At 42.5% G+C, this 18,345-nt stretch overlaps 1 protein-coding gene and 1 long non-coding RNA gene across 4 annotated transcripts in view; one reads left to right on the top strand and one right to left on the bottom strand.

The window, feature by feature from the left end:
* The window catches only part of LOC112923383 (transport and Golgi organization protein 1 homolog), a 79,806-nt gene that overhangs the window by 29,269 nt on the left and 32,192 nt on the right, over positions 1–18,345 (top strand). The gene's annotated exons all lie outside the window — the stretch shown is intronic.
* On the bottom strand, positions 2,314–4,843 carry LOC112923235 (uncharacterized). The gene is made up of 3 exons (XR_012000616.1): positions 4,817–4,843; positions 2,949–3,072; positions 2,314–2,369 (listed from the first exon to the last, which is right to left on the bottom strand). It is a non-coding gene; the product is annotated as an uncharacterized lncRNA (long non-coding RNA).

Raw genomic sequence — 18,345 nt, 5'->3', positions numbered from 1 at the left:
GAATTTTTAAAAATCAGCCCATATAAATGAATACTTTATGATTCCATTTATATAAAGTTCTTTTAAAAAGGCAAAAGTATTCTATTAGTAACAACAAACAATTTAGTAATTGCTAATAGCTTGGGAATTGACAGCTAGCAGGCACAAGGGACTTTTTGGGGTGATAAGAATGCTCTAGATCTTGATTGTGATAGTGGTCACACAAGTGTACACATGGGTCAAATGTCACTGGCCTATATACATGTAACATAGGTATGCTTCTTGTATGTAACTTGTGCCTCAATTTAAAAACTGTATTCTAAGAAAAAAGAAAAAAGCTGTCAATACCTGAAAATAAATCTCACACAAAATATGAGAGAAATATAAAGAGAAAACTTAAATCTCCACAAAATGGTAAAGAAGATATACATAAATGGAAGGATAGAAAGACTTACTGTCCTAAATATGTTAATTCTCCCCAAATTTGATCTATAGACTTAGGGACACTCATTAAAATACTAATAAACACTTCCCATGGAATTTGACAAGTTGATTCTAAAACGTACATGACAGAATAGAGAGCTGATAGTAGCTAGAACATTTCTAAAGAAGTTGAGGAAGGAGAGGCTTGCTCTAGTAGATATTAAGACTTAGGAGAATGTTTTCCTGGATGAGGCTCTATGTTATCAGTACAGGGATAAAATAAATGACCAACTAAATAGAAGAAACTGCCAAAACTTAGCTATGTATGAATATATCAAACTTTTATTTTGGACCAAACTGACATGACAGATGACTTTTATCTCACTGAGGTTTAATGTTTTTTTTTCTTAGTTAAAAATGACCCAAGAAAATAACTAACAGCTAGTGCTAGAATGAAAAAGTTGAAACAAGTAAAGTTTCTTGTCCAGCAAATAACTCTACAAATTATTGGACTTTCCCATCGGAATGATCACAGACCCAGAAAGGTCCTGTATGTGAGCTCTGTGAGAACCAGGGCCTTGTCTTTTCTGCCCATTGCTGTAGACTTGTGGCATCAAGTAGCCACTCGATAAATAATGAATGAATAAATTATTCAGAAAAGTCAAGGATTTGCTATTGCTTGCAAAAATGATTAGAAAGAAATGCATTAAAATTTTAAAATGATCTCTTCTTGCTGTATTACTATGTTGTTGTTTGGGTTTGGTTTTTGTTTTTGGTTTTTTCTGGTAGGTAAGCTTTTGTGACTTTAAATTAAATATCATGAAAGACTATCTCTCTTGTAGTCACAGAAAAACCACTAAAATACATATCCATCATTCTAAAAAGAAATGGACTGATTTTTATCTGTTCCTTCCAGTGTTATAGCTGATTGATGGCATCATGTGCACAACAGATGGAGTTCCTAATAAAACCATGGTTCTCAACCTTGGCTGTACTTTTGAATCACCAGAGGAACTGATCCACATCATTAGGAAGGTTGATCTCATCAGGCGGAACTTTAGTATCCATCATATTTTGAAGCTTCCAAGGTATTTCTAATGTGAAACCAAAACCAGGTCAGTAAAGCTTTATGGAGAATAGTCTGCCAAAAAGAAAGTCTACAGCAAACACCAGCCAAAGTGGGCCCAAGGGAGAGGTCATTACTGGATAATCACAGAAACTTAGACTAGAATCCTTTGGACACAAGCCCTCCCAGCAGACCCCTCTACAAACAAGACTTGACAAAAAAAGAATTCTGAAAACTAGTCTCTGATACAAATTGCATTTGACTTTTGTGAAGTCCATTCTCTTCTCTGAGCTGCATTTTTCCCATCATTAAAATGATGGGCTGACCCCACAATTATAAATTTGTACTGTCAGACATACCCATGCTTAAATCCATGTCCTGCACATACTACTTGCTTGACATTGGATAAGTCAATCTTTCTCACTTCCTTATCGATTATAGCACCTTATCAATAATAGTGCCTACCTAACTCATGCAGTAATTGCAAGGGTTAAACAAAGAAGTATTTATAAATTGCAGAAGGCAATGCTCATCACACAGAAATCACTGTGAAAATAGCCATTCCTTCCACTTACTAAATAGCAACTGAAGAAACGGAAGGGCTGGGTGGGCTTGACTCAGACAGCAATATTCCCTTGTTCTCCAGGAGGCAGTATGTTGCCCTCATCATCCATGACCTGGCAGGGAGATCATAGGGCCATGTCTGGATATCTACACAGCCAGACTCAGACCAGCTGAGCCTGCTGTTGCTAACGTAGGACATGCACTTTGTTCTCTTCTTTAACCTGAGTCTCACCAGCAGTTGGGACAGGCTGCCTACCTGCATATCATAAGGTGGGAATGCTTTCCCCATGAATCCAGCCTTGATTTTCATGCCTTTTAGATTGGCACAGATTAAAACCTGGAGAGAAAGCAGTTCCAGTAAGGTGGAGATGTATCCCCGTAGCCTCCTTTGTGGTGCCTGCCTTTTTTCTTACTCTTCCTTCTACCTCTCCATCCCTCTCTCCTCTCCTATCCTCTCTTGCTTTATGTCTTCTTCCTTCTTTCCATAGTCAACAAACATTTATTGAATACCCTACTGGACACTGACACATAAAGAACCTAATGTGTTGCTAAGCCAAAAGACTTGGCTGACCACCAAATTTCTGCTGCCCTGATGGCTGTGGGGAATACTGTGGGGAATCTTGTGCTCTGACCAGAGACAGATACAGGCTGTTCTGGTGGAGATAAGCAGTACCCATGGCCATAAGAGTTGGTTTGCTGGCTATGGTGTCTTAGTGAAATCACTTTATCTTTAAACCAAAAAGGAGAAAAGCTGATGGGATTTTGTTATCAGGTTTTCCCAGGGGGCAGGGTAGTCCCTGACAGGTGTCACAACAGGGAAGGCAAGAAGCTCTGTGGGCCGGCCATCTCTACCAAGTGGCTGAGGGCTCAGGTGGAGGTGACCTGTGGCAGGGACCCGGAACCCAGTAGCACTCACTGTTTCAGACTGGCCATAGCCTTCATGCAGCTCCAGGCCCACCTGGCTCTTCCATTTCTCTCTCACATCAGGATTCAGTGCCTCTCCTCCTGTCACACAGTGTCTCAGGCTCTGAAATTGGTACCTTTCTCCATTGGAAGACAAGGTCACCTGGTCAGGATCTCTCCATCCCCCACCTCACCCTCCAGCACTGTTGCTCAGGTCTAAACATCTAAAGCCACTGGAGGCTAAAGTCCAGGTTCTATAATCTGTTCCAAGTGCCCTGTCCTCTGGCTTTGCAGGCATATTCCTCATGGGCAGATAAATTTTTTAAAAAATCAATCCTATCTGATTTTGAAATAAAATCAGAACATCACAGAGTAGGTTTTGGCATAACGTAGTGAATTCCAGGTAAATTGGCCAAAATAACTTGTTTGAAAACAAACTCCTAATCAATGGGTTAGGACAGCTACCTGTTTTAAAAAGATAAATTGAGGGCAACCCTGGTAGCTCAGCGGTTTAGCGCTGCCTTCAGTCCAGGGTGTGATCCTGAAGATCGAGTCCCACGTCAGGCTCCCTGCATGGAGCCTGCTTCTTCCTCTGCCTGTGTCTCTGCCTCTCTCCCTCTCTCTGTGTCTCTCATGAATAAATAAACAAAATCTTAAAAAAATAAATTGATTACAAAATTAAAATGTAAATGTAGCCCTCTAGAAATCTGACAATTCTGATGAATAGGCCAAAAATTCCTACAGATATTAAATATGTTGTAAAACTACTCCTCTATGCAACAAATTACCCAAAATGAGTAAAAAATGGGTGGTTGAAAATACATTTCAACAATTTTTTTCCCTTTGGATAAACTTGGTTTGACTATTACTTAGTGTTACCTAATGCCTTTCAGCCAAATTATTTTGAGCAAATTATTCAAAGTCTGCTTGCTGTTAAAATCATGAGTTCATTTTTGTGAGGCATCTGCAAAGGATATAGATTTATATGTGTATGGTTGAATATGTGTGAGGTATACACAACAGATCAATGAATGAGATAAATTCTTACACTAGAGAAGAATTCACCAGGAGAATCATGTAAGAACTCTCTCTTAGGTGCTTCATGGACAGATACATGGAATGAGAGGAGAGAATAGAATAGAAAAGACAAAGATCAAAGTCAGGAAGTTACTGAAGGGTCACGGGTCTCCAAACACTCCAGGAATAAGACTTGTCCTGCTAGCCGATGTTGCTTTGGATTCACCCTGGATGGGAGCCATGCACACACAGTGTCTTGTTGTCTTCTGTGGGATGCCCAATGGCATTCACTCAGCATGGCTGAATGGAGTTAGTCTTCAGCTGAAGGATGGAATATCTATTGTGGTAGGCTTGCTAGTCCCACCAGGCCTAAGGCTCTGACCACAGATTCCATTACAAAGGTGGCCAACAATTTCTCCAACCTCACAGAAGTAGCCGACATACTGCTGAGAGAATGTCCTATGTGTATATGATAGACAGTCTACTTAAGTGCTAAATTTCAGACTATCTTAAATCTATCCAATTCCATCTGAATGGAAATTCCTGGGCAGGGGGTGGTGGTGCAGTTTATTTTTGTGAGGCATCTGCAAAGGATATAGATGTATATGTGTATGGTTGAATGTGTGTGTGTGTGTGTGTGTGTGAGATAGAGAAACACAGATATATCTATATTCTAAATATGTATTCTATACATAAAGAATCACAGATATGTGTGTATACACACACACACACACACACACACACACAGAGAGAGAGAGAGCGCGCCTGAGACAGAGTTGATATGAGAGGGTGAGTGTCAATGTGTATATATACTGCTGTATATTTACATATTAGGTCCCCAAATCACCAACAAATGGGCTGTACCTGGTCAGATCCTCTGTTACCAGCAGCCCGAAGATGGTAGGAACACAACATAAGGTGGTTTTTGGGAACCTGGAGAGAGTCTAAACAAAAACAAAGGGTAGAAGATCTTCTTAGAGGTACTGGGGTGGGACTTTGTGAAGATGGAGCAGTGAACTGGGTCTTCATATTCTCATTAACAGAGAGAAGGTAAAAACTGTGTGTGGCATCCAGCCTCCAAGATGGCCCTGAATGATGTCATTTCCTGATATTTGCATTCTTGTGGGATCCATTCCCATATTGAACCAAGTTTGGTCTGTGTGACCAATAGCATACCTCAGAGGTGACAGATGCCACTTTCAAGATTATATAAAGTTTATATAAAGGTTATATAAAGACTAGAGCTTCTGTCTTCTGTTTTGTCCCTCTCTCTCCCTATTTTGAGTCACTTGCTCTGGGGAAAAGAGGCCACCATGATGTGAATATACTTGAATGTATATAGCAAAAACTGAAACCCTTGGCCAATAGTCCGTGAGAAACTAAAGTATTTTAAAAATCACATGAGGGGTTTTTTAAAATATTCTGTAGTCCCAGTCAAGCCTTAAGATAATTGTGATCCTGACAGGCATCTTTCTTTTATTATTATGGTAAAACACACACCACACAGGGGTACCTGGGTGGTTCAGTGGTTGAGCATCAACTTTGGCTCAGGTGGTGATTTCAGCGTCCTGGGATCAAGTCCTGCATCAGGCTCCCCACAGGAAGCCCACTTCTCCCTCTACCTATGTCTCTGCCTCTCTGTGTCTCTCATGAGTAAATAAATAAAATCCTACAAAAAATAAACACCACATAAAATTTACCATTTTAACCATTAAAAAATGTACAGTCTAATGGTATTAAATACCATTAGATAAATGTACATTGTTGTGATCATTGAATGGTTACCATCACCACTATCCATCTCCAGAACTTCAAAAAATCTTCCCAAAATGAAACTCTGTGCTCATTACATGCTGACACCCCATTTCCTCTTTCCCTCAGCTCCTGACCATTCTACTGTCTGTCTCTATTATTTTAACCAGTCTAGATACATCATATAAGTGAACTATATAGTATCTGCCTTTTTGGGGCTGTTTTGGTTCACTTAATGTAATGTCTTCAAGATTCATCCATGATATAGCATGTGCCATTTCTTCTTTTTAAAGGCTGAATAACATTCCATTGTATGTATGTATCATATCTTGTTTATTTGTTTATCTGCCCATGGGGCTTGCATTGCTTCTATACCTTTGGGCCATGAGGCATAATGCTGCTCTGAACATGGATATACGGGGCTGAAATCTCATGATTCAGAACTAGCTGTTAGGCTTCTCCCAGACTCCTAACGACCAGAAACTGAGATTAAAAATGTTTGTTTTAAGCTGCTAAGTTTTGGGCTAACTCACTACAGTAGATAACTAACACTATGTAAGTAAGGGCTGCGGGCAGTAGAGGGACAAGGTACACATTGGCTGGTCAAGCCCATAGTGAATAATGATGATGGTGAGCTTGATCATGGCAATAATCAATATGTGCCGGGCCCTATGCCTAGTATAGTTTCATTCTCCATAGAACATAGAATTATCCCTTTCTTCTTACAGATGATGATGAGGAAATTGAGGCTCAGGGAAATTCAGTGACTTCCCCAAGGACACACAGCTAGCAAATGGAAGATGCAGGATCAGAAACCAGGTCTGACTGATGGTACAGCCTATGCTATTAGCCACCAGGTGACAGCTTACCTCCATGCAAAGGGCACAGGCAGATGGTGCCTCAGATGTTTTAAGGAATGGCAATTAGAATGTGGAGGGCAGAAGAAAGGTGCCCCATGTCTTCACTGGGCTCAATAATTATGAGAAAATCCTGGGAGGTTGGGCAGGAGTCATCAGGACTCCAGTGTTGGATAAAACACACTAAGCCCTAGGGATAGTAGCTCATGGAGTTGAGAAGTAGACTATGATTTTTCCCAAAGTGTTGGAAAATAACTAGAGTTTTAACAGGAGCATAAAAAAGAAGGTGATGGAGGGAGAGCCACCTAATGCAGATAAAATAGAATATGCAAATGTTTAGAGATATGAAATGGTTTTATGACTAGTTATCTAGTTAGAGGATAGGCAATAATTGAAGATAGGCAAATGAGCAGGAATCAGATATGGAAGGAGGCCACCAAAGAAGCCTTATTGTCACTTATTCATGCCTTTCTCCTGCAAATTCAAAACCTATATTCCACTCATTTACATGCAACTCATAAGTCATGTTTTTGTTCCTTACATTCAGAATAACCTTGACATCAACTCGGGGCAGCTCATGTACAAAAATACAAGATCCATTAGACCAGGCAGAGAAGAGGGTCCAAACTGCCTTTACCCAGCCAGTGTCAGACGTGTTCCAGAAGATGTCCGATTTGGTCAAATCCACCCACTACCTGCCAAAAATTAAAGAAAGTCAGAACTCTCAGAAATGATTCTACCTTTAAAAAGGATTGTATTATCCATGTAACCTTATGTGGAGCCTTGCCCACAGTGGATACTCACTTATAGTTATCAAATCTGTACAAGACCATAAAGTCAATCTTTGTCTCAACAAGCTTTTATTGAGTATATTCTATGTATTTATTCCCTGGATGAAGGGTATAGATTAAAAAGACAGATCCCGTGTCTTCAAGAGCTTGCTGTCTAGTGGAGTGATATATAAGGGAACACATAATCTCAGTACAATGTGATGAGGGCATTTTCTTTAACACTTACTCAGGACTTGGCATTAGCATGTAGGAAGGAATGATTACTCTTGCTTTGAGCGATGATAGGTCCCTCCGGGAGGCCCCTGTAGAGCAAGCTTTCATACAGTTAAACACAGAGCCTTATGCAATTACAGAGAATGCGCACCTAACCCAGATAAAGGATGGAGATGGAATCTGAGAAATGTTTGCCCAGGAGGTGAGACCTGAGTGAGATGCAAATGATGCATAGGAGCTACACAGGGGAGGCAGAGAAGGAAGCACAACCCAGAAGGGAAAGCAGTGCCTGCGGGCAAAGAAAAGTGATCATGTTCAGCACTTGATTCTGGAATACATGGTCTCCTGGTCCTCAACCTACTCAATGGCTGCTCCTTCTTTTTTTTTAATAATAAATTTACTTTTTATTGGTGTTCAATTTACCAACATACAGAATAACACCCAGTGCTCACCCTGTGAAGTGCCCCCCTCAGTGCCCGTCACCCATTCACCCCCACAACCCGCCCTCATCCCCTTCTATCACCCCAGTTCATTTCCCAGAGTTAGGAGTCTTTATGTTCTATCTCCGTTTCTGATATTTCCCACACATTTCATCTCCCTTCTCTTATATTCCCTTTCACTATTATTTATATTGCCCAAATGAATGAGAACATACAATGTTTGTCCTTCTCCGATTGACTTACTTCACTCAGCATAATACCCTCCAGTTCCATCCACGTTGAAGCGAATGGTGGGTGTTTGTCATTTCTAATGGCTGAGTAATATTCCATTGTATACATAAACCACATCTTTATCCATTCATCTTTTGATGGACACCGTGTGTCCATCCACATTTTCCTTCCACAGTGTGGCTATTGTGGACATTGCTGCTATAAATGTCCGGGTGCAGGTGTCCCAGTGTTTCATTGCATCTGAATCTTTGGGGTAAATCCCCAACAGTACAATTGCTGGGTAGTCGGGCAGGTCTATTTTTAACTCTTTGAGGAACCTCTCTATTTCCTGGATCTGAATGCCTGTTTCCCTTCCCAAATTAGGAAAGTTTTCAAGTATTATTTTTTCAAATACATATACTGGCCCTCTGTCCCTTTTTGCCCGGGAAGATTGGTGAAGCTCCTGCTTCTCTGGGACGGTGCTTTCCTGTCCTGGGGGCACTCGCCCCAGCCTTGGCCCGGCTCATCGCGGGGCCGCTCCCACTTGGATGACTTTTGTTTCTTTCTTTCTTTTTCCCTGTCTTCCTACCTTGATAGAAGCGTGAACTCTTCTCACTGTAGCATTCCAGCTGTTCTATCTCTCTTTTCTTTTTGAGGTGCAATTTATTTATTTATTTTTTTATTTTTTTAATAAATTAATTTTTTATTGGTATTCAACTTACCAACATACAGAATAACACCCAGTGCTCATCCTGCCAAGTGTCCTCCTCAGTGCCCGTCACCCATTCACCCCCACCCACCGCCCCTCCTCCCCTTCCACCACCCCTAGTTCATGTCCCGTAGTTAGGGGTCTCTCATGTTCTGTCTCCCTTTCTGATATTTCCCACACATTTCTTCTCCCTTCCCTTATATTCCCTTTCACTGTTATTTATATTCCCCAAATGAATGGGAACATACAATGTCCCTCTCCGATTGACTTAATTCACTCAGCATAATACCCTCCAGTTCCATCCACGTTGAAGCAAATGGTGGGTATTTGTCGTTTCTTATGGCTGAGTAATATTCCATTGTATACATAAACCACACCTTCTTTATCCATTCATCTTTCGATGGACACCGAGGCTCCTTCCACAGTTTGGCTATTGTGGACATTGCTGCTAGAAACATCGGGGTGCAGGTGTCCCGGCATTTCATTGCATCTGAATATTTGGGGTAAATCCCTAACAGTGCAATTGCTGGGTCATAGCGCAGGTCCATTTTTAACTCTTTGAGGAACCTCCACACAGTTTTCCAGAGTGGCTGCACCAGGTCACATTCCAACCAACAGTGCAAGAGGGTTCCCCTTTCTCCATATCCTCTCCAAAATTTTGGTTTCCTGCCCTGTTAATTTTCCCCATTCTCACTGGTGTGAGATGGTATCTCATTATGGTTTTGATTTGTATTTCCCTGATGGCAAGTGATGCAGAGCATTTTCACATGTGCATGTTGGCCATGTCTATGTCTTCCTCTGTGAGATTTCTCTTCATGTCTTCTGCCCATTTCATGTTTGGATTGTTTGTTTCTTTGGTGTTGAGTTTAATAAGTTCTTTATAGATTTTGGAAAGTAGCCCTTTATCTGATATGTCATTTGCAAATATCTTCTCCCATTCTGTAGGTTGTCTTTTAGTTTTGTTGACTGTTTCCTTTGTTGTGCAAAAGCTTCTTATCTTGATGAAGTCCCAATAGTTCATTTTTGCTTTTGTTTCTTTTGTCTTCGTGGATGTATCTTGCAAGAAGTTACTGTGGCCAAGTTCAAAAAGGGTGTTGCCTGTGTTCTCCTCTAGGATTTTGATGGAATCTTGTCTCACATTTAGATCTTTCGTCCATTTTGAGTTTATCTTTGTGTATGGTCTAGAGAGTGGTCTAGTTTCATTCTTCTGCATGTGGATGTCCAATTTTCCCAGCACCATTTATTGAAGAGACTGTCTTTCTTCCAATGGATAGTCTTTCCTCCTTTATCGAATATTAGTTTACCATAAAGTTGAGGGTCCACGTCTGGATTCCCAATTCTGTTCCATTGATCTATGTGTCTGTTTATGTGCCAGTACCACACTGTCTTGATGACCACAGCTTTGTAGTACAACCTGAAATCTGGCATTGTGATGCCCCCAGCTATGGTTTTCTTTTTTAAAATTCCCCTGGCTATTCGGGGTCTTTTCTGATTCCACACAAATCTTAAAATAATTTGTTCTAACTCTCTGAAGAAAGTCCACGGTATTTTGATAGGGATTGCATTAAACGTGTAAATTGCCCCGGGTAACATTGACATTTTCACAATATTAATTCTGCCAATCCATGAGCATGGAATATTTTTCCATCTCTTTGTGTCTTCCTCAATTTCTTTCAGAAGTGTTTGATACTTTTTAGGGTATGGATCCTTTACGTCTTTGGTTAGGTTTATTCCTAGGTATCTTATGCTTTTGGGTGCAATTGTAAATGGGATTGACTCTTTAATTTCTCTTTCTTCAGTCTCATTGTTAGTGTACAGAAATGCCACTGATTTCTGGGCATTGATTTTGTATCCTGCCATGCTACCAAATTGCTGTATGAGTTCTAGCAATCTTGGGGTGGAGGCTTTTGGGTTTTCTTTGTAGAGTATAATGTCATCGGCGAAGAGGGAGAGTTTGACTTCTTCTTTGCCAATTTGAATGCCTTTAATGTCTTTTTGTTGTCTGATTGCTGAGGCTAGGACTTCCAATACTATGTTGAATAGCAGTGGTGAGAGTGGACATCCCTGTCTTGTTCCTGATCTTAGGGGAAAGGCTCCCAGTGCTTCCCCATTGAGAATGATATTTGCTGTGGGCTTTTCGTAGATGGCTTTTAAGATGTCGAGGAATGTTCCCTCTATCCCTACACCCTGAAGAGTTTTGATCAGGAATGGATGCTGTATTTTGGCAAATGCTTTCTCTGCATCTAATGTGGGGATTATATGGTTCTTGGTTTTTCTCTTGCTGATATGATGAATCACATTGATTGTTTTACGAGTGTTGAACCAGCCTTGTGTGTCCGGGATAAATCCTACTTGGTCATGGTGAATAATTTTCTTAATGTGTTGTTGGATCCTATTGGCTAGTATCTTGTTGAGAATTTTTGCTTCCATGTTCATCAGGGATATTGGTCTGTAATTCTCTTTTTTGGTGTGGTCTTTGTCTGGTTTTGGAATTAAGGTGATGCTGGCCTCATATAATGATTTTGGAAGTACTCCATCTCTTTCTATCTTCCCAAACAGCTTTAGTAGAACAGTTATGGTTTCTTCTTTAAACGTTTGATAGAATTCCCCTGGGAAGCCATCTGGCCCTGGACTCTTGTGTCTTGGGAGGTTTTTGATGACTGCTTCAATTTCCTCCCTGGTTATTGGCCTGTTCAGGTTTTCTATTGCTTCCTGTTCCAGTTTTGGTAGTTTGTGGCCTTCCAGAAATGCGTCCATTTCTTCTAGATTGCGTAATTTATTGGCGTAGAGCTGTTAATAATATGTTTTTAAAATTGTTTGTATTTCCTTGGTGTTGGTAGTGATTTCTCCTTTCTCATTCATTATTTTATTAATTTGAGTCTTCTCTCTCTTCTTTTTAATAAGGTTGGCTAATGGTTTATCTATCTTATTAATTCTTTCAAAGAACCAACTCCTGGTTCTGTTGATCTGTTCCACAGTTCTTCTGGTCTCGATTTCGTTGAGTTTTGCTCGAATCTTTATGAACTCTCTTCTTCTGCTGGGCACAGGGTCCATCTGCTGTTTTTTCTCTAGCTCCTTTATGTGTACGGTGAGCTTTTGTATTTGAGTTCTTTCCAGTTTTTGAATGGATGCTTGTATTGCGATGTATTCCCCCCTCAGGACTGCTTTTGCTGCATCCCAAAGATTTTGAACGGTTGTATATTCATTCTCATTAGTTTCCATGAAACTTTTTAATTCTTCCTTAATTTCCTGGTTGACCCTTTCATCTTTTAGCAGGATGGTCCTTAACCTCCACGTGTTTGAGGACCTTCCAAACTTCTTGTAGTTATTTAGTTCTAATTTCAAGGCATTATGGTCTGAGAATATGCAGGGGACGATCCCAATTTTTTGGTATTGGTTCAGACCCCATTTGTGACCCAGTATGTGGTCTATTCTGGAGAAAGTTCCATGTGCACTTGAAAGAATGTGTATTCAGTTGAGTTTGGATGTAAAGTTCTGTAGATATCTGTGAAATCCATCTGATCCAGTGTATCATTTAAAGCTCATGTTTCTTTGGAGATGTTGTGCTTAGGAGAGCTATCGAGGGCAGAAAGAGCTAGAATGAAGTCACCAAGTATAAGTGTATTATTATCTAAGTATTTCTTCAGTTTGGTTATTAATTGGTTTAAATATTTGGCAGCTCCCACATTCGGGGCATATATATTGAGGATTTTTAAGTCCTCTTGTTGAATGGATCCTTAAGTATGAGATAGTGTTCCTCTTAATCTCTCACTATAGAGTTTGGGGTAAATTTTAGTTTATCTGATATAAGGATGGGTACGCCTGCTTTCTTTTGAGGACCATTTGAATGGTAAATGGTTCTCCAACCTTTTATTTTCAGGTTGTAGGTGTCCTTATGTCTAAAATGAGTCTCTTGTAGACAGCAAATAGATGGGTCCTGATTTTTTATCCAGTCTGAAACCCTGCGCCTTTTGGTGGGGTCATTAAGCCCGTTCACGTTTAGAGTTACTATTGACAGATATGAGTTTAGTGTCATCATGATATCTATTCAGTCCTTTTTTTTGTAGATTGTACCACTGAACTTCTTCTTAAAGGGGAATTTTAAGAGTCCCCCTTAAAATTTCTTGCAGAGCTGGTTTGGAGGTCATATATTCTTTCAGTTCCTGCCTGTCTTGGAAGTTCTTTATCTCTCCTTCCATTTTGAAATAGAGCCTTGCTCGATAAAGTATTCTTGGTTGCATGTTCTTCTCATTTAGGACCCTGAATATATCCTGCCAGCCCTTTCTGGCCTGCAGGTCTCTGTGGAGAGGTCTGCTGTTACCCTAATAATTCCTCCCCATAAAATTCACGGATTTCTTGTCTCTTGCTGCTTTAAGGATCTTCTCTTTATCTTTGGAATTTGCAAGCTTCACCATTAAATGTCGAGGTGTTGAATGGTTTTTATTGATTTTATGGGGGGATCTCTCTATTTCCTGGATCTGAATGCCTGTTTCCCTTCCCAGATTAGGAAAGTTTTCAGCTAGGATTTGTTCAAATACATATTCTGGCCCTCTGGCCCTTTCGGCGCCCTGGGAACGGCGATTAAACGTAGGTTTTTCTTCCTCAGGCTGTCATTTATTTCCCTTAATCTGTCTTCATGGCCTATTAATTGTCTGTCTCTTTTTTCCTCAGTTTCCCTCTTTGCCATCAACTTGTCTTCTATGTCACTCACTCGTTCTTCCACCTTGTTAACCCTCATCGTTAGGACTTCTAGTTTGGATTGCATCTCATTCAATTGATTTTTAATTTCTGCCTGATTGGATCTAAATTCTGCAGTCATGAAGTCTCTTGAGTCCTTTATGCTTTTTTCTAGAGCCACCAGTAGCTGTATAATAGTGCTTCTGAATTGGCTTTCTGACATTGAATTGTAATCCAGATTTTGTAACTCTGTGGGAGAGAGGACTGTTTCTGATTCTTTCTTTTCTTTTTGTTTTTTTTTTGTTTCTTTTTAAATCTTTTTTGTTAACTTTTATTTATTTATGATAGTCACAGAGAGAGAGAGAGGCAGAGACATAGGCAGAGGGAGAAGCAGGCTCCATGCATCGGGAGCCCGACGTGGGATTCGATCCTCGGTCTCCAGGATCGCGCCCTGGGCCAAAGACAGGCGCTAAACCGCTGCGCCACCCATGGATCCCTGATTCTTTCTTTTGAAGTGAGGTTTTCCTTCTAGGCATTTTGCTCAGTGCAGAGTGTCCAAAAACAAGTTGTATTGGGAAAAGGAGAAAAAGAGAGAGAGAGAGAAGGAAAGAAAAGAGAAAAAGAAAAAAGAAAGAAGAAAAAAGGAAAAAAGATAAAAAAGAGAAAGAAAAAGAAAGAAAGGTGAAAAAAAAAGGGGTGGTGGAAGCAATCAGAAATCAAAAAGAAAGAAAAAACAAAAGCAAAAAACCAAAAACCACGGGGAAGGATCCTCTGGTTCTGTATACTTTAAGTCCCTTGACTTCCCCTGGAACTGGTCCTTCTAGCTGGTCTTCTGGGGGAGGGGCCTGCTGTGCTGATTCTCAGGTGTTAGCACTTGGGGGAGCTGCTCTGCCCCTGCCTGGTGCAGGGCTCAGTGGGGGTTGTTCACCCCGTGAGGCCCCAGGAGGAACAGCCACAGTAGCTATGGCAGCTCTCGAACCCTGGATTCAGCCCCCTCAGTAACTCCGGGGCTCTCCGTCTGCAGGGCCTGGGGGCTCCGAGGCGGGGCCGCTGATCTGCTCAGCTCCGGGCAGGAGCGTCCTTGTTGTCCTGGGCCCTCCCGGCCTCTGCCTGTCCCGGGGGGAGGCCGGGTCCTGGGCTGTGTCCCGGCGCCCTGTGCTCCGGGGCCTGCGCTGTTGGATCCGCGCTCCCGCCCCGCAGCCCCCTCCGCGGAGCCGCCGCCCGAGCCCCTCCGAGCTGCTCCGGGTCCCGCCGTGCGCGCTGCAGCCCTTAGGGAGCTCGGCGCACTCACCTGTGTGCGCAGCAGGCGCCTGTTAGTGTCCCAGGGAGCCCGAGGGCATCCCCGCCCTCCCGGGTCCTGCTCTAACTCCCTGCGGGCGCCTTTCCCCCCTGGGAAGGTTGGTGCAGCTCCTGCGTCTCCGGGACGGGGCTCTCCTGTCCTGGGGACACTCGCCCCGGCCTCAGCCCGGCTCCTCGCGGGGCCCCTCCCCTTGGAGGCCTTTTGTTTCTTTATTTCTTTTTCCCTCTTCCTACCTTGATAGAAGTGCGAACTCTTCTCACTGCAGCATTCCAGCTGGTCTCTCTTTAAATCTCAGGCCGAATTCGTAGATTTTCAGGATGATTTGAAGGTTATCTGGGTAATTTGGTGGGGACTGGTGACTTGGGGACCCTACTCCTCCGCCGTCTTGCCCCTCCCCTTCTCTGTGCTTCTTTCCGTGTATTACGACTGTCAGGGATATCTCTTGACCTTGAAAGCAGTGGGTTTATGAAGAAGAGGTCTATAGTGCACTATACTGTAATGTCCCCTTTTCACCTAAACTATGAATTCCAGGGTGTTTCCTGTATGTCGTGCATGCACCGTGTGGTTGTGACTGAGCATCATTGGCTTTCCTGGCCAGCCAGCTGCAGGGTTTGGTCCCTGTGCTGTGAAAGGGCCAGTCTGGCACTGCCTTGGGCTTGTAGTTGGGTTGACCAGATGCTTGCTCTAAGTCCATTTCTGGGACTATGGCCAGCCACCCCTAACTGCAGAGTACCTCTCACCACCCTGAGAGGCTTTCATTAGTCAGCAGGGCCTGAAATCAGACCAGATGTCTGCCACTAGTCTGGTGCTGTGGTTGCAGCCCAAATACAGGGCTTTCTTCTTGTGTAGGCCCTGTGAGATTTTTGTTAGTGGACAAGGCTGGCATTCAGATTAGATGTCTGCCCCTATCCCACTGCTGGCATATGTGGTTATCTCTCCCTCTCCCCATGGTAGGACACGCTATCAGAACTACTTGCAGAAAGAGACATGATGGGAGCAGCTTTGAAGGGACTTTTGCTGAGTGGGGTGAGATTGGAAGCTGCAGTCTCCAGGAGAATGTAGGGCAGAGCTTGGGGTGGTAGGAAGGTAGGTGAAGAGTGTTCATGGTGGTTCCAGCAAGTGCCTGGATATCTGGGCTTGGAAGGGCAGAGAAACAGCACCCACTAGTTCTTCTATTCTTGGAGAAGTCTGCAAGAGACTCTTGCTCCTGCTGGGCATGTTCTGAGATTAATAAGTAAATCTTCTTCCAGTATCCCCCAGGTGCTTTCCAAAGTGCTACTTCTATGCTGTATCGAGGCCTGTATGTTTGTTATGCTGGCTCCTTAAGGGAGGAGACCTAGTTTCCTGTGGCTCTCTAGCTCTCCAAGAGCTAGGCCCTCTGATTTTTAAAGTACTTGGAGTTAAGGCCTGCTGATTGTATCAACTCATGGAATTTAAAAAATATTTTATTTATTTATTCATGAGAGAGAAAGAGAGAGAGAGAGAGGCAGAGACACAGCAGAGGGAGAAGCAGGCTCCATGCAGGGAGCCCGAAGAGGGACTCGATCCCAGGTCTCCAGGATCACTCCCCAGGCCGAAGGCGGTGCCAAACCACCGAGCCACGTGGGCTGCCCTCAACTCATGAATTTAGGCCCTAGCCCCATGGTTTCAACGCCCAGTATTACAGGGAGTTATCTTCCTGGTGCAGGTTCCCAGCGTCTGGAGTGCCTGGAGTGGGATCTGTTTCTTTCTCTTCTCTGTGTTTGTGGTGTCCTTGTTTGTGTTTGGTCTCCCTGGGAGTTTGGTTCCAGACTGCATCTCTCCCCTCGACCCTTTTCACTGTAGCCTCCTCTGAAGGATTAAGTGTGGAAAGTCTGCCCTACCAGTCTGGGGTTGCACTGAAGTGACTGTTTTCTATGTGCATCCATGAGAGGAGGTGAGCTTGGGACCCTGCTACTCTGTCATCCTCCCAGGTTCCTTCATGCAGACCTTTACAGGTGTGTCCTTTACAAAGATTTTCTCCAAGTCTGTGGCTTCTCTTTTCATTCTTGGGATGAAGATGGTTTCTTGTTTGTTTTTGCTTTTAATGTTTGATTTGAAACATTGGAGTCCAAAACTTAATACTGTGATTTAAAAGAGGAAAGCAAAACTCCTTTGAGAATTTGCCTTGCAATCATCTGATGTACTTATGCTTACCTTGTGTTTAATAACATTGAGGCTGTAGTTGCAACTCTGTGCTTATTCCTGGCAGAAACACATACTGAGTCAAGAGTTGGTGGAGGGGAGTTTGGATGTAAACTCCCTGAGAAAATTATATGTCAAATATGGTCATGTTTTAAAATCCATTCCTAAGTGCACAGCACCATCATAAAAATGGTTCTCTTTTAAGGAAAAATATTTGAGGGCTTCAACAATGTTCCCAAGATGCTGATTCTTGTCATTATCCTTCTTTCTTGAAGGGTCTGTCACTTCACGCCTCCTGTTCATTTTCCCTTCCTCAAATGTTCCTCGTCTAACTATCTGATGTCCTCCTTTGTCATTTTATGAGTGATTGTAATGCTTTCCAGCATCAGCTTTTTTAACATCTTGAAATCATGTGTCTCATAGAGCATCGACAGTAGAGGCCAGCATCAACTATTGCAAAGAGCATAAGGAATAGCCACCTGAGTGAAGCAGGGAGGATACTTAAAACATCACCCAAGGACAAACCTTTCTAGTATGTTTTCAGTTGTACAAGGGATAGTTGGATCCCGGGGGAAGCAAGACTTGGTCATTGCCTTTATGTGGAGGTTACATGTAGATTAGGAAATGTGTCTGATGCTGTGCTGACACATGACAAAGCCATCACAGTGATCAGTGATACAAGTGGCAGGTTCATTAGAAACATCTATTGTGCTATTGTCTGGTGGGAGTACCCTCAGTGTCATCCTACTCATGGAGGCCAGGGGTAATGAGGATCCCGAAGATCCCTCCCCCACAGTTCAGTCTGAACCAGCTGAGTTCCTTAGGGCCATGATGAAGTCTTCTAGCCCCCACACCACTGGGGCCATGACACTTGCTGCTGCCATCACTTCCAAGATGGATGAGGCCTCTTAGGACTTTTCTGCTCACCTTTGAGGAGAAAACCTGTTCTAGGGAACAAGGGAGGTTCTGGTCAGCCCTCTTTGCTGTATAACATGTGGGATCAGCATCTGGACATTCTAAGTTATTGCCTTTCTGTTTCCTAGTAAGGAGCTTTAAGAATGGTTAATGGATATTCTGGGGAGCATACCAAATGGCAGAGGAAAGCCAGCTAGGCACCTGGAGATGTCCTTAGCATCTTGAGGTGGTAAGTCATTCCCACAGACAAATGCCCATGTTAAAATCTCATTGAGCTGTTTTAAAATATGTATGCATTTAAATTGTGTATTTTATAAACTCAATTAAAAATATAATTTTTACATAATTTCTCTAAATGAGGATAGG

This window comes from Vulpes vulpes, chromosome 3 (genome assembly GCF_048418805.1).
Source record: "Vulpes vulpes isolate BD-2025 chromosome 3, VulVul3, whole genome shotgun sequence".
Lineage (NCBI taxonomy): Eukaryota > Metazoa > Chordata > Mammalia > Carnivora > Canidae > Vulpes > Vulpes vulpes.
Note: the sequence above shows the minus strand (reverse complement) of the source record. Positions and strands in the feature narration are given on the sequence as shown.